Genomic DNA, 13,812 nt, shown 5'->3' on the forward strand with positions numbered 1-13,812 from the left:
GCAACTGAATCATGCAAAAATGTAGTGTTACATTGTTTGGTATTATACCTTGATATTCTAGTAAAAATCTAGAGAAACATAGTCTGTGTGGAGCTACTATGGAGCTGCAGCTTCACTAGGTAGGCAAATGTGCCTGCAGGGTAGGTATCAACAGCTGGTGGCAAAATGTGCTTACTAGGTAGGGTCCTCTTGGAATCTAAATCCAGTTCTGTTCAGTTCTGGGAGGAATTGCAGGCATGTTGCAGGAGGGGATTAGGATCCTGACAAATAGGAAGTGGTCTAGAAAATATTAGGCACAGGTTGGGGATACAAATTTAGCTGCTGAGGCTAGGCACGTATAAAAATTTGCACAAATTTAGGACAAGGAACAATTGTTAAAAAAACAATCTTCCAGAAAGGAATCTGGAGTCTTCTGTAAGTCACAAGCTGAATATGAGTCAACAGTATGTTTTCATGGCAAAAACAGTAAACATCCCAGGAGGGTGTATGTGTGGGAAGTGATCCATGCACTCTATGCAGTATTGGTAGTACATCAGTGGAAGGGCTAGTTTTGTGCACCATAGCTCAAGAAGTACATAACCAACAGCAGACAGGGTAGGTGGCAACCAGCATGAACAGAAGACTGGGAAGGCTAAAGGAGCTGGAGTTGTTCAGGCTAAAGGCAGAAGAAAGACATGCTAAGAAGTCTTCATATACTTAAAAGGCCATTGCAAAGAGAAGAATGATCTGTTCTTGGTAGGTAGGGTAAGATGTAATGGACTTAAATTGCATCAAGGACGAAAAGCTTTTTTAATGGTAACATTAGAGAAGCACAGCTTTATATTACGGAGAGTGTAATAGTGTCTCCATTACCGGATGTCTTTAAGTATGTACTGGACAAATAGTAGGTACTATTGATCTGGCATTGGAATTGGAGGATGGACTAGGTCACTAATCAAGGTCCATTCCAGACCTATTTTTCTGTGATTACATATAATCTGAGGCTTCTCATTAGTCATCATTCCTTTATCCAGTCCCATTGTACATTTTTTTTTTTTCAGGTAGGATCCCTAATCATTCCTTTGTTCTTTGGAGGACAGAAAAATGTTTTGTCCCATTTTTCTCTGAACATAGTCGAAGACGAAAGCCTTTCTCATTTTCCTGGCAGCCTGCAACGGGTACAGACTGCTGAGTTGTACTGCACTGAGCTACTGAGATAACTGTGATGATTTCATGTGAGTCAAATGTGCAATAAAAATTATTTAGATACCCATTGTCGGTCTATTCAAAGGCATTCTACATAAACACTACATAATGTTAACATAAATCTGAGATTCTTTAGACATATACTAGATAAAATTACTCAATTCATAAAATGTTAGTGTATTCTGGACCTACCTAATGCTCACAATCCTAAATGCTTCCATCTTCACTGTCAGGAACCTGTAGTAGTTTTTAGTATGAACTGTACTGTGTTACTTATTTTCTAGGCATGATTTGGTTTCATGAAGTATTGCATATTTTTTAAAAACTGTAGTTTAGCATTTACTTCTACATTTCAATTTAAAATAGCTTATACCAAGAATTGCCTTTTGTTTACTTGCCAGATCTGATCAACAGACAGCATTCCTGATAGCTTTTTATTTTTCCAACTATCTTATCTATTCTAATTAGGTATTACTCCTTTCTGCAAACTTTTGCTGTTATAGCCTTAAATCAACATGGCTGTGAGAGCAGACCCATGCATATTTTGGGCTCCCTAGAATAAAAATGCTGTTGCAATAATCGCCAATGCTGAATACATTATTTGCTGAGCTTTTAAAGACAATGATGTCCATCAGGAGTTTAAACCTACCCCTTTTCCCTTAAGGACAAGTTTGGCAAATTGTATAGTCATTTTATCCTTTCAGAGAATGAGGATTTTCCTCCTGTATTGATTTCTTGTTAAAGACTAACAGTATGCTTTTCTACACAGAACATGTGTTGCCCATGTGCATGTGCTAATCAGAATATTCGTAGGTGATGTGGAAGAAGAGGTGGGTAAGAAAGTGGCAACATTTCATGATAATATTGGATTTCTCAGAGTCATAACAACTAAAATCCAACCATGAAGAGCCATTTGCTTCACGTGAGACAAAAGACATTGGAGTTGTAATGAAAATGTCAGCGTTCAGCCATGGCTGAAAGGAATAGATATCAAGAAAAGAATAGGAAACAGAAAGCATCATTAAGCCACTGTTAATGGTGATGCATTTTTTTGAATGCCGAAGCAGCTCTTGCCTGCATATCTCAAAAGAGAGACAGCAGAACTAGAAAAGAGCAATATGGATGATCAGGGATATGGGACTGCTTTGTGCTGAACTTTTTGACCTGGAAAGGACACAGCCAAGAGAGGGTATGAGAAGGGCCTGTAAAGAATGGATAGCACAAAACCCATTAATAAAGTACCTGTCTCACTATAGGACTCAGGGAGTAGCAGATAAAATTGACAGATGTCAGGTTTCAGAGAGGCAAAAGGAAAAAAATCCCTGAAACTACCACTATTTTCAGCATCATAAAATCACAGATACCAGGTTGGAAGCCACCTCAAAGATCCAACCTTTCTAGGCAAAGCATGACCTAGACGGGATGTCCCATCGCCCTGTTCAGACAAGTCTTAAAAGTGTCCCATGTTGGGGAATCCACCACTTCCCTGAGGAGATTATTCCAGTGGCTGATTGTTCTCATTGTGAAAAGATTTCCTCTTGTGTCCGACTGAAATCTCTCCAGGACTGACTTGCTAACTTGTATCCATCGCCACATGTCTTTTCCATCTGACTCCTAATAAAAAGGGAGTCTCAATCTTCTTTGTAGCCCCTCTTTAAATTCCAGAACATGGTGATAAGCTCTCCTCTGAGCCTTCTTTTCTCCAGGCTGAACAAACTCATTTCTCAGCCTTTCCTCATACAGCTTCCCAGTCCTTCAGTCATCTTTGTGGCCCTTCTCTGGACTCCCTCAATCCTGTCCACATCTTTTTGTATAGTGGGGACCAAAACCGAACACAGTATTCCAGGTGTAGCCCGAGAAGCACTGAGTAGAGTGGGATAGTGACTTCCTTATCTGTGCTGGTGATGCCCTTGTTGATGTAACCCAGCATCCCTTTGGCTTTCTTTGCTACAGCAGCACACTGTTCACCCATATTGAGCTTGCTGCCTGCCAGGACCCCAGAGTCCCTCTCTACAGAGCTGCTCCCCAGCCATGCAGATCCCAACATGTGCTGCCTTCTTGGATTGTGTTTTCCCATGTGCTGCCTTCTTGGATTGTGTTTTCCCATGAACAAGACCGTACGCCTGTCCTTGTTGAACTTCATATGGATCGTTAGCCTGCTTTTCCAGCCTATCCAGGTCTTCCTGAGGGTAGCTTTCCTGTCCAAACTGTCCAATACTCCATTCAGTTTGGCATCGTTGGCAAACCTGGTGAGGGTACTCTGGATCCCATCTTCCAGCCTATTTATGAAGATATTAAAATATTGGGCCCAATATTGATCCCTGTGGGACCCCACTGGTGACAAGTTGCCAGTTTGAAAAGGAGCTGTTCACCACCACCCTCTGGGTACACACAGTCAGCCAGTTCCCACTGCACAGACCCTTGTCCAGACCATAATGTGTCACTTTCTCTAGGAGGAGGCTGTGGGAGACTGTATTGAGAGCCTTGGAGAAAGAAAGGCTTTCCTTGGCTATCCACTTGCTTTCCCTTTCAGAAAGCAAGTGGATATATTCACGGAATAAAAATCCTCCTAGAGCTGTTAAAAACTGAAGTGTAGAGATCTCTGTTTCAGCAAGTCCCTAAGACAGCCCCAAACCCCAAGTTCCAGCCCTGCTGGGGCCCTTATACATTTGTTTAGTTCTGTGCTTGGCAGAGGACGTCTTCAGCTGGGTGCTGTTGAAGGAAGGTCCTGGGCTGTACTGAGACATGTCCCAGTGTGAGCATGTCCCAGCTGTGCTTGCCTTGCAAGCACTATGGGAGACACTTAGCCTGGGGAATGATCAAAAGAATGAGCAGGAGACAGAAATCTGCCTTTGATAAATCAGAGCTTTTTTTAAAATTTTTGCTTTTAGTAAAAAAAACTCTGATTGCCTACCACATCTTGTGGACACAGACAAGTGTGGACAGATGTCTGACTCCATTATCACCTCCTCCTTCATCATGAAAAGGTCAAACAAAATCCTAAGGCATGTTAAGACCACAGAATGGGTCAGTCATGCTGGGGATGGGGGAAGCAGTGAAGAAATTCTCTTGCTGTGGCTGCTGGAGAGTGAATCAAGCAGACGCAAACACACTTTCTGCAGCTGAGAGACATCACTTAGGGGATCCCTGAAGGTGGGGGGAGGGATCCCTGAAGTGGGTGAGGGCGGGGGTCATGCTCACTGTTCTCAAAATTTCCAGAGCATCATCAAGAAAGAGAACTATCCCCTGTCAATATATCCAGAGGTATGATTGAAAACTAGCATGGGAATCTTCGCCACAGAGCACAGGAAAGCAAGAATGTTTGAAAAAGCCTGACTGACAGGAATATTACACAGGCTTTCACTCAGCAGAATGTATGCATGCTGGCTTCTGGAAACCTGGAAGGATAGAATTCACCCTAAGCAGCAGCTTGTTGGAGAACCAGGAGACATTGTATAGCCAGGGAAAGAATGTCAGTGCTGAGGAATTCTTCATACCTATGATCGCCTTCAGACTGGGAAGAGAACTGGGAGAAGGTAAAGCAGAAACCAAATGTCAGCTTAAAAAAAAGAATTTTGTCCCCATTTTAGGAAGGTTTTTATTACCCCATATGTTCATTTCTTACTACTGCCGTGCTGTGGTTTAAAGATTAAGAGAGAGAAAGATATGGGGGTGTAAAATGCCTTAATCTCATTTATTTACCATTGTGTGTTTGCATTTTGAAGCAATTGAAATTTGAACTAAATTAGTTGCTACAAAATTTCAATTTTTAAGACAAAAACCTTAAAACACTGAGCACTTTTTGATGCATAAATTTTACAGAATTTTCATTAAGTAAAACAATTTGTGTTTCCATCTGTGCTTGGTTGTTTTTTTTTTGATTCCCTTATTAGGAAGAAATTTTCACTCTGAAATTTCCTTTAGTTTATCTGAAGATGTTTTAAATGCCAAAGTTTAAAATGCAAGAGCACTTGGATGCTCAGATAATCAAATGTTGACCTTGGCTCTTTTATTTTATTCACAGCTGACACAGAGCATTACAGAAGATCAAGCTCTTTTCTGTCCTTCTGCAGCCAGCCTGGCTTTTGGTCACACTCTGCGGTTTCACCTGGCGGTGTTTCTTATTATAAGTTTTATAGCTCAGCACTGTGGGTAGCTGGTAGTTTTGCAAGGTGAAATGATAACCATTTTGTAGCCTTCATTTTGGTAAAATCCGATCTTACTGATACAAAAAAAGAATCAATGCTTGTGCTTTTTTTTGTGGGGGTGAGGGAGGAACATGATATTGTACATAGTTCTGCTTCATGATAGCTCAGAAGTGAACACAACAGTTACCACAAACAAACAAAATGGCTTTTGGTTGCAGTGAGAATTTTTTTTTTTTTTTTTCAGGAACTGTGCAATTTGCCCAAAAGCCGCTGACTGCACATTACATTTTGCATATCATTAATGAGATAGCAGTAATATTTTCTCTCCTAATGGTTGCTATTCATGATACCTCATCTCCAGAGAAATGAGATTCTCTACTTTCTGTATTCCTTCCATTTATATATTTATTCTGCCCCTGTTTTTTGAACAAAGCCCAGAAAGCAAACAAACATTAAATCATCTCAGTATTTATTTATTTGTAGTATTTGAGATAGAAGTATTATGATAGTTGGGACTGAGATTTTGTTCTCATATTTTGCATGGCTTTGATTTCTTTTCTGATTTTTGTACCCACAGAACAGTTTCCAGTATCTGTACTTCAGCTGCAAAGAAACAATGACTTTATACACTCACCTTTTTATCTGCTCCAATCTTTGAGTCTCTGGGGGCCTATTGCCCCCATTCCTGGCCACTCTTGTATGTTCTTATAAGAAGAATCATAGAAATTGTAGAAAATAGTATGAGAAGAGACATCTTTTGTCCCATCATTGTACTCCACAGCAGGATCATGTTCACCTAAATTTGTCTGGAAGGTGTTTGTCCTTCTTGAGAATTTCTGGTGGTGGAGACACCATATGTGCTGTAGGCAAAATGCTCCAGCACTGACTGGTACGTACTGTTTGAATAGATTCCCTGGGAAATGTCTTTCAAATAGTCCATGTGGGACTAATTCTTTAAGTGTTGATGTTTGCAGGTATGTATCTACAAATACTACAAGTTTCTAAGTTTCTGCTAGAAGAAATGGAGATTTGGATCTTTATTCAGTTATTTACAGATAGATGTTCAGAGCTATCTGAGATGGAAAGAGTATATTGTATATCTTATCTATATCAAAAGCAATTCAGACTGTCTCATCCATAGGACAGGTGTGGAGTGAATTTATTCCTTTCCTCTTTCTCATACCCTTTACCCTTGTTTATCCTGTTGCCTCTCATCTTCTGTGACCTACACAAGTCCGCTATTTCTTTAAATGCTGTTTATTCTCAAATTATCCTATTTGCTCCCCTTTTGACTCTTCCAGCTGGTTCACACAGTTCTCATAATAAGGAACTTGAAACTAAACTTGTGGTGGAAGAGAGACAGCTTCTCTTTTAGGAGAGTGGATGGAGAACTTAATCAGAGGACAAGCTCTCTTCCATTACATCACCATTGAAGCAAAAGCAGTACATGCAGCTCTGTAGTGCTTGCTTCAGGCTATACTCATTGTAAAGCTGAGTGCTGGATACCAGTGAGCTACAATGCCTGGTAGGAAAATATCAAAATCAGCAAGTGTCATGTCAGGAAATGTGTGCTGGCTGATCCTTCATGATTTATAGAGTCACAGAATCATGGAATAGTTAGGGTTGGAAAGGTCCTTAAGTTAATCTAGTTCCAACCCCCCTGCCATGGGCAGGGACACCTCACACTAAACCATGACACCCAAGGCTGTGTTCAATGAGGCCTTGAACACTGCTAGGGATGGAGCATTCACCACCTCCCTGGGCAACTCATTCCAGTGCCTCACCACCCTTACAGTAAAGAATTTCTTCCTTAAATCTAATCAAAACTTCCCCTGTTTAAGTTTTAACCCATTACCCCTTGTTCTATCACTACAGTCCCTACTGAAGAGTCCCTCATTGAACAACACCCCCAAGTCTTTCTCTGCAGGGCTGCTCTGAATCTCTTCTCTGTCCAACCTGTAGCTGTGCCTGGGATTGCTCCAACCCAGGTGTAGGATCTTGCACTTGTCATGGTTAAACTTCATAAGATTGGCATCAGCCCCCCTCACAAGCGTGTCGAGGTCCCTCTGGATGGCATTCCTTCCCTCCAGCGTATCAACCGAACCACACAGCTTGGTGTCATCAGCAAACTTGCTGAGGGCACACTCAATCCCACTGTCCATGTCACCAACAAAGATGTTAAACAAGACTGGTCGCAACACCGATCCCTGAGGGACACCCCTTGTTACTGGTCTCCAATTGGATATTGAGCCATTGACCACAACTCTTTGCGTGCGGCCATCCAGCCAGTTCTTTATCTATCGAGTGGTCCATCCATCAAATTGATGTCGCTCCAATTTAGAGATAAGGATGTCGTGTGGGACAGAGTCTAACACTTTGAACAAGTCCAGGTAGATGACATCAACTGCTCTACCCCTGTCCATCAGTTCTGTAGCCCCATCATAGAAGGCCACCAAATTGGTCAGGCAAGATTTCCCATTAGTGAAGCCATGCTGGCTGTCACCAAGCACCTTGTTGTTTTTCATGTGCCTTAGCATGCCCTCCAGGAGAATCTGCTCCAAGATTTTGCCAGGCACAGAGGTGAGACTGACTGGTCTGTAGTTCCCTGGGTCATCCATTTTCCCCTTCTTGAAAATGGGGGTTATATTTCCCTTTTTCCAGTTGTCGGGACCTTCACCTGACTGCCATGATTTCTCAAATATGATGGACAGTGGCTTAGCAACTTCATTTGCCAGCTCCTTCAGGACCCGCAGATGGATTTCATCGGGTCCCATGGACTTGTGTACATTTAGGTTTTTAAGATGGTCTCAAACCAGATCCTCTCCTACAGTGGGCCCAAGGTCTTCATTCTCACAGTCCCTGCATCTACCTTCCAAGACTTGGGTGGTGTGGTCAGAGCCTTTGCCAGTGAAGACTGAGGCAAAGAAGTCATTCAGAACCTCAGCCTTCTCCAAATCCTGTGGAGCCGGTTCTCCTGATAGCTTCCAGAGGGGGCCTACATTGTCCCTAGTCTGTCTTTTGTTTGCTGTGTACCTATAGAATCCTTTCCTGTTATCTTTCACATCCCTAGCCAAGTTTAATTCTAACTAGGCCTTAGCTTTCCTAACCTGGTCCCTAGCTTCCCAGACAACATCCCTGTATTCTTCCCAGGCCTCCTGTCCTTGCTTCCACCTTTTATAAGCCTCTTTTTTCCTTTGAATTTTCCTCAGCAGCTCCTTATCCATCCAAGGAGGTCTCCTGGCCCTCCTGCTGCACTTCCTTCTAGTTGGGATGCAACGCTCCTGAGCTTGTAGCTTGTAGCAGGTGATCCTTGAATATTAAACAAGAGTCTTGGGCCCCCCTGCCCTCTAGGGCTATATCCCATGGAACCTTACTAAGCAGGTTCCTGAAGAGGCCAAAGTCTTCTCTCTTGAAATCCAAAGCAGTGAACTGGCTGCACGCTCTTCTCACTGTCCTGAGGATCTTGAACTCGACCATCTCATGATCGCTGCATCCAAGGCTGCCCTGGAGCGTCACATTTCCAACGAGCCCTTCCCTGTTGGTGAGCACGAGGTCAAGCATGGCACCTCTCCTTGTTGGCTCCTCTATTACTTGCAGAAGGAAGTTGTCTTCCACACAACCAAGGAACCTCCTGGATTGCTTGTGCCGGGCCGTACTGTTGCTTCAACAGATGTCAGGGTGGTTGAAGTCCCTCATGAGAAAAAGGGCCTGTGAGCGTGAGGCTTTTCCTATCTGTCTATGGAGTGCTTCATCCGCAGGTTCTCCTTGATCAGGCGGTCTGTAACAGATCCCCCCAGTAATGTCTCCCATCACTGTTCTCCCTTTAACCCTGACCCACAAACTCGCTATTGACTGCTCACCTGTGCCCAGACACAGTTCCATACTCTCCAGCCTATCCCTACCATAAATAGCAACTCCCCATCTCCACCTGCCAGGCCTGTCTTTTCTAAAGAGCCTGTAACCTTCCATGCCAACACTCCAATCACAGGAGCCATCCCACCGTGTTTCTGTGATACCTGTTATATCATATCCCTGTAGATGTGCACACATCTCTTAATTCCTCATGTTTATATCTACAATGCTTTCTAAAAGATGCTCGCAAAATTAAGATGCCGTAAGTACTCTTAAGAAAGTTTATTACCTCTATCGCTAGTTTAAGAAGGTATTTCCTTCATTCTTGAAGTCATGGAGTAAATTTTCAAGTTTGCATGTGAGGGAGGAATACTGAAAGGATTTTTTGCATATATCTAAAAAGCAAGTTGATCTAAAAATATGCTCCATTGTAGCTCAGTGTTCAGAAATATTACGCTTTTCATTTCTATTTTTATAAACAGCTTTAAATGATTTATAATAGTTCCTTAAAAAAATTCATATTACTCTAGTACATCTTATGATAGAGGATAATTGTTTCTGAATCTTCTAATTGTTCGTGTGTCAATCAGTCTATAAGACACTCAGAACAGTTTTGTGAGAATAATGGAACAAACTTCAAGTGGAGAGAGTTGTGTGAAGTCAAAGGAAATACAAAGAAAATATAAATGATCAGTCTGTGGACTGTGGGAGAATGCATGAGTATCTGCAAAAAATGTTTGTGGCAAATCCATACAACTTCGATCATACCTTGAATTTAATAGCATTATGATACTAAGAATGACCATAATGCACATGTAACCTGGATGAGTATCACTGCTTTAGAGAAATTGTCCCAGTTTGAAAGAAAGGAAACAAGATACAAGATAGAAAATCTACTTCACATACTGCTTCTGCTATTTGTGGAAGAACAAAATTTTTAAACATGATGTTTTATATCTAGAAACATCAGATTTAGCTCCTGCTGCTTTGATGTTCTGGGTCCAAAATCACCTGAGAGGAAAGACAGGACATTATTTTCTCTGTGTAGACAGAGATGAATTAGATTTTAAAGTCTGAACTGTTCTTGCACTTTGAGATCCTCAGGGCAGAGACCACTGGAGGCTTCAAGCTGGCTTTTGGATCAGTTATTCTGATGCAGTGTCAAGATCCTGGGTGAGTCCTAGCTATGACATGTGATCTGACACATGGACTGAAGGCTTTTATGTTAGAAACTTTGCAAGAATTGGTTGGGTTTGTGATTCTGAAACTGAAGACTAATCAACATCTTGATTGGATACCCTCTGCTTTATGGTATTGTCTAATAATATGTACAATTTTCTACTCACACTATATATTGCAAAGTGCTTGGAATTCATAGTTATTAATTAATAAATCTATCCTGCAGTATTCTCTTACTATTGTTACAGCTACTTGATATAGTTTTAAAATTAAGTTATAGGCAAATCTGAATCTGTTTATTGTGATACACAGACTGCTTCTGAGTTTCTCTGTGGCCTTTCGGATATGAGCTTTGTCTTTATAAAGCTTTACATTGTTCAGAACTTGCTGACATAAAGGACAACCTTCTTCTTCCAGTTATTCAATTATTATTTATTGTTATATTATTGTTACACTTAAGGGCTTATTAGTAGTAGATTGAGAACTTGTTCTAGATGTTGTACAAACACAGAATGGAAAGAGGATCTCTATGCCCTCCATAGTGCCTAACTTAGAAGAAGAGAAAATAGATGGATGCCACAGTCAGAGGCATGTGATCTGCACAACCACTGCTTTTGGGGATGTGAAATGAGATATTTCAAGATTTATGGAGACTCACAGAATAGTTAGTGTTGGAAGGGACCTTAAAGATCATCTAGTTCCAACCCCCCTGCCATGGCCAGGGATAGCTTCCACTACAGCAGGTTGCTCAAAGCCCCATCCTACCTGGTCTTGAACACTGCCAGGGATGCAGCAGCCACAACTCCTCTGGGCAACCTGTGCCAGTGCCTCACCACCCTCATAATGAAGAATTTTTCATAGCATACAATCTAAATCTACCTTATTTCAGTTTGAAGCCATTCCCCCTTGTCCTATCCCTACATGCCCATATAAAAAGTCCCTGTCCAGATTTCTTATAGACTCCTTTTAGGTACTGAAAGCTGCTCAGGTCTCCCCAGAGCCTTCTCTTCTCCAGGCTGAACAAGCCCAACTCTCTGAGCCTGTTTACATAGGAGTGGTGCTCCAGCCCTCAGAGCATCTTTGTGGCTTTCTCTGGACTCCCTCAAGCAGGTCCACATCCGTCTTGTGCTTGGGGGCCCAGAGCTGAATGCAGTACTCCAAGTGGGGTCTCATGAGAGTAGAGTAGAGGGGGATAATCACCTCCTTTGACCTGCTGGTCATGTTCTTTTTGATGCAGCCCAGGACACGGTTGGTTTCTGGGCTGTGTGTGCACACTCTCGGCTCATGTTGAGCTTCTTATCAGCCAACACCGCAAGTCCTTCTCCTCAGGGCTGCTCTCAGTCCATTCTCTGCCTACCCAGTATCTGTGCTTGGGATTGCCCCAGTCCAGGTGCTGGGTCCATATTGCTGACAAAGATGTTAAACATAGATACATAGACAATTCAGTTTTTCTCCTTTGAAAGGTGACTTTTCTACTGAAATTGTATGGTGAAAAAAACCCAAATCATTAAAACTGAATTGAAATTGTGGCACAGCCTGCATCAACGCAAGGATGTGTATGGAAAACTGTACTCACTTTTCATCAACATCAAGGAATTTTATAGTCAATTTCCCTGATTTTGACTTCTTCCAAGTAATCCCTTATAGTGATTACTAAACATGGCACTAGTGCTTTCCAAAATTTAGCATTAACCATGCTGTAAGTGTCCTGAGTTAAAGGACAGCTTCTCTCTAGAAGCATCGTGAGAAGCAGTGTTATGAACAAACAAAAACTGGGCTCAATGCTTAGGTAGGATGTGCAAGAGGCCTTGACACTGGTTCTCTTTTTCTCTTGTAAAATGTCAGGTTAATTTTAGTTACCCCTATTGCTTTTACTTGGTGTTTGTTCAATCTGTAGTTGGTCTGAATTTGCTTCAGCATTGCAGACTACTGAACTTAAGGCAGAGTGACTCCAAGTGGGGTTGATTCTGTGTTAGCAGAAGATTTGTCATTGTTTAGACACACAGTTGTGGGGTGAAATCTCACCATCTATTTAAAAGTGACAGTGGGAAAGATTAACATGTTAGAGAGGCATAATGATTTCCGGTTTGATGTTTTAATATGTCCTACTGCAACATTTGCTGGCTGGATTGCTGGGTGTGTAATTTGATAAACTGCATATGCAAAACACATTCTGAAAGGGTGGCATCTTAGGCAGAGGTGAAAATACAGCTCAGAAATGCTTTCTTAACCCAAATATACTTGCCACATGCTAGACTTACTTACCCTAAAAAGAGATGATTAATTTTTATTAATGTCTTGAAATCCCCAAGATTATGCCTGTATTTCACTGTCTGTACAACACATTAACTACAATCTATTGTGATTGTGTCGTGGTTTAAACCCAGTCAGGTAATTCGTTCGCTCACTTCCCCCCCCTTTCTTGCCCTCCCCCTGCTCTCGGAGGGACGGAGAGGAGAATCGAAAAGAATGCAACTCCCACGGGTTGAGATAAGAACAGTTTAGTAACTAAGGTATAACACAAATCACTACTGCTACCACCAATGATAATAATGATAAAGGAAATAACAAGGGAAGAGAATACAACACCTCAGCACCAGCTGACCGATAACTCGCCCCCCAAGCCCGACCAAGCTCCGACCGATACCTCCTCCAACCCTGCAGTCTCCCAGCCCTTCCGGCCAGCTCCCAGTTACATCCTGGGCATGACGTGCTGTGGTATGGAATACCTCTTTGGTCAGTTTGGGTCAGGTGTCCTGTCTCTGCTTCCTCCTGGCTTCCCCTCCTCCCTGGCAGAGCATGAGGCTCACAAAGTCCTTGGCCAAACCAAAACATCCTTGTTATCAGCTCTGTTCCCGAGCTGAAAGTCAAAACACTGCACTACACCAGCTACCAAGGAGGAGAAAAATGACTGCTACTGCTGAACCCAGGACAGATTGCCACTCTGGTTCAAGTAAAAATAATACTGCAATTATTTATTACAATCCAAAATTAATTTCATGCAGGTCTAGAGGAATGTACATAATGCGGAATGAAAGCTGCCTCTTTATCAGCACCAGCATGTGAATTTTCAGTAAACGAGTACATTTGGTGATGTTTCAGCTTTCATAGATGAAAGGTAAGAAAGATTTACATTTATACATAAACATGCACAGCATGGGGGAAGCTCATCTGCCTCACTGCTTGCAGCAACTCCTCAAATGAAAATGAGTACTATTAAGAGTACTATTCCAGGAAGTGCTAAGGGTCCACACTGCTCAGTGTGCCAGTGGCCCCAGGAGCAAGACACCTTAGATGTATGCCACAACACAGTCTGGCTAACAAGCTTATCTGCAGCTTCAAAGTGTTATGGAGTTGAATGAATTGTTTATTGATCGTATATGAAAGAACTCGGCAGCAAGAGGTGGAGGTTCCACAGTATACCAGAAACATCCATACTGTGGCCTAG

The 13,812-nt window shown here is 42.1% G+C and overlaps 1 long non-coding RNA gene across 1 annotated transcript in view; it reads right to left on the bottom strand.

The window, feature by feature from the left end:
* LOC133271552 (uncharacterized) overlaps nt 1-13,132 on the bottom strand; it is a 104,389-nt gene extending 91,257 nt beyond the window's left edge. The window contains exon 1 of the long non-coding RNA XR_009744186.1: nt 13,094-13,132. This is a non-coding gene — a long non-coding RNA (uncharacterized LOC133271552). The remainder of the gene's footprint in view (nt 1-13,093) is intronic.
* Nucleotides 13,133-13,812: the final 680 nt, after the last annotated feature.

The sequence above is a fragment of the Pezoporus flaviventris genome, unplaced genomic scaffold (assembly GCF_033815535.1).
Source record: "Pezoporus flaviventris isolate CSIRO_AGI_PZ_B2104156 unplaced genomic scaffold, CSIRO_AGI_Pfla_v1 ptg000025l, whole genome shotgun sequence".
NCBI classification, from domain to species: Eukaryota; Metazoa; Chordata; class Aves; order Psittaciformes; family Psittacidae; genus Pezoporus; species Pezoporus flaviventris.